Source organism: Seriola lalandi, unplaced genomic scaffold (assembly GCF_002814215.2).
Source record: "Seriola lalandi dorsalis isolate HSWRI2012SDOR001 ecotype SW California unplaced genomic scaffold, Sedor1 jcf7180002054909, whole genome shotgun sequence".
Lineage (NCBI taxonomy): Eukaryota > Metazoa > Chordata > Actinopteri > Carangiformes > Carangidae > Seriola > Seriola lalandi.
In genome coordinates this window covers 1-2,699 of record NW_019525461.1, presented here as the reverse complement: position 1 = coordinate 2,699, position 2,699 = coordinate 1, and positions in this window count along the sequence as shown.

Sequence of the window (2,699 nt, the reverse complement as noted above, 5' to 3'; positions counted from 1 at the left end):
TACCGCCTGTTTCATTATTCCAGATGAAAATAATTCATATATTCTATATTTTCTATGTTTATATTTCTCCATTCTGATTGCAGGAGTACGAAAGCAAAGAACAGCAGTACGTTGTTATTTTTCAATGCCCTTATCTTGAGATCATGACTGAAGGGGAGACCAGGGCATCTTATCACACTTTTTACTTTTTTAATTCATCATAGTCACACATGTTCCAAATGGAATTATGAATTCTTCTGGACAAATGTACAGTCTTTGGATTTCCTCCTTACTTTAACATTGAGTTATAAATCCAAAATTTCCCATTGAGGATACTTACTGAATATATATATTTATGAACCGTGAGAAGGACCTGAGTTCAAGCGTCAGGCCTGGAGACTTTCTGTGTTGACCTTGTATGTTCTCTGGCTTCATTAAGTTAATTACGGACTCTAATGCCTTACTGTACTATGACTTTTTTATGCCTTATTACACTATGACGTTATGACTTACTATACTATGATACTTTTTTTGCCTTACTAGACTATGAGTTTTAATATCTTAATATACTATGACTTTTTTTGCCTTACTATACTTTGACGTTTTTATGCCTTATTATACTATGACGTTTTATTACTTTCTATGCGTTACTATACTATGACGTTTTCATGAAATTTTTTGCCTTATTATACTATGATGTTTTTATGAATTATTACACTGACGTTTTTATGACTTTTTATTAAATGCTATACTATGATGTTTTTATGACATTTTATGCCTTATTACACTATGACGTTTTTATGATTTCTTATGCCTTACAATACTATGACTTTTTATGCCTTAATATACTATGACGTCTTATGACTTACTATACTATGAATTTTTATGACGTTTTTCATGTCATTTTATGCCTTATTATACTATGACATTTTATGCCATACTATACGATGACGTTTTCATGACATTTTATACCTTATTATAATATAAGGTTTTATACCTTACTATACTATGACGTTTTTATGCCTTATTTTACTATGACGTATTTATGACATTTTATGCCTTACTATACTGTGACCTTTTTATGACTTACTATACTATAACGTTTTTATGACGTTTTATCCCTTACAATACTATGACTTTTTATGCCTTACTATAGTATGACGTCTTATGACTTACTATACTGATGTTTTGATGACTTTTATACCTTATTATAATATAAGGTTTTATACCTTACTATACTATGACGTTTTTATGCCTTATTATACTATATGTTTTTATGACTTTTTATTCCTTATTATACTATGACTTTTTATTATATACTATACTATGACGTTTTATGCCTTACTATACTATGAGTTTTTATGTCTTAATATACTATGACTTTTTATGCCTTACTATACTATGATGTTTTTATGCCTTATTGTACTGTGACTTTTTTTGACATTTTTGTGCCATATTGTACTGTGATGTTTTTTGCCATTTTTATGCCTTACTACACTATGTGAGTTGATTCCTTATCATACTATGATGTTATTATGACCGTTTATACCTTAAAATACTATGACGTTTTTTGACATTTTTATACCATATTGTTCTGTGAGGTTTTTTGGCATTTTTATGGCTTATTATACTATGGCTTTTTATTCCTTATCATAAGATGATGTTTCTATTACCGTTTATACCTTAAAATACTATGATGTATTTTTGACATTTTTTGCCATACTATACTATGACGTTTTTTGTGATTTTTATACCATATTGTACTGTGATGTTTTTTGGCATTTTTATGCCTTAGTACACTATGTGAGTTGATTCCTTATCATACTATGATGTTTTTATAACCGTTTATACCTTAAAATACTATGATGTTTTTTTGACATATTTTGCCATACTATACTATGACGTTTTTTAATAAATTCATGCATTATTAAACTATAAAGTTTTTTTGTGTTTTAATGCCTTAGTATACTGTCGTTTTGTTCCTCATCATAATATGATGCTTTTATGACCGTTTATGCCTTAAAATACTATGATGTATTTTTGACATTTTATGCCATACTATACTATGACGTTTTTTGTGATTTTTATACCATAATGTACTGTGATGTTTTTTGGCATTTTTATGCCTTACTACACTATGTGAGTTGATTCCTTATCATACTATGATGTTTTTATAACCGTTTATACCTTAAAATACTATGATGTATTTTTGACATTTTTTGCCATACTATACTATGACTTTTTTTGACATTTTTTGACATATTGTACTGTGAAGTTTTTTGCCATTTTTATAGCTTACTATACTATGTGAGTTGATTCCTTATCATACTATGATGTTTTTATGACCGTTTATACCTTAAAATACTATGATGTATTTTTGACATTTTTTGCCATACTATACTATGACGTTTTTTGTGATTTTTATACCATATTGTACTGTGATGTTTTTTGGCATTTTTATGCCTTACTACACTATGTGAGTTGATTCCTCATAATACTATGATGCTTTTATGACCGTTTATACCTTAAAATACTATGATGTTTTTTTGACATTTTTTGCCATACTATACTATGACGTTTTTTGTGATTTTTATACCATATTGTACTGTGATGTTTTTTGGCATTTTTATAGCTTACTACACTATGTGAGTTGATTCGTTATCATACTATGATGTTTTTATAACCGTTTATACCTTAAAATACTATGATGTATTTTTGAC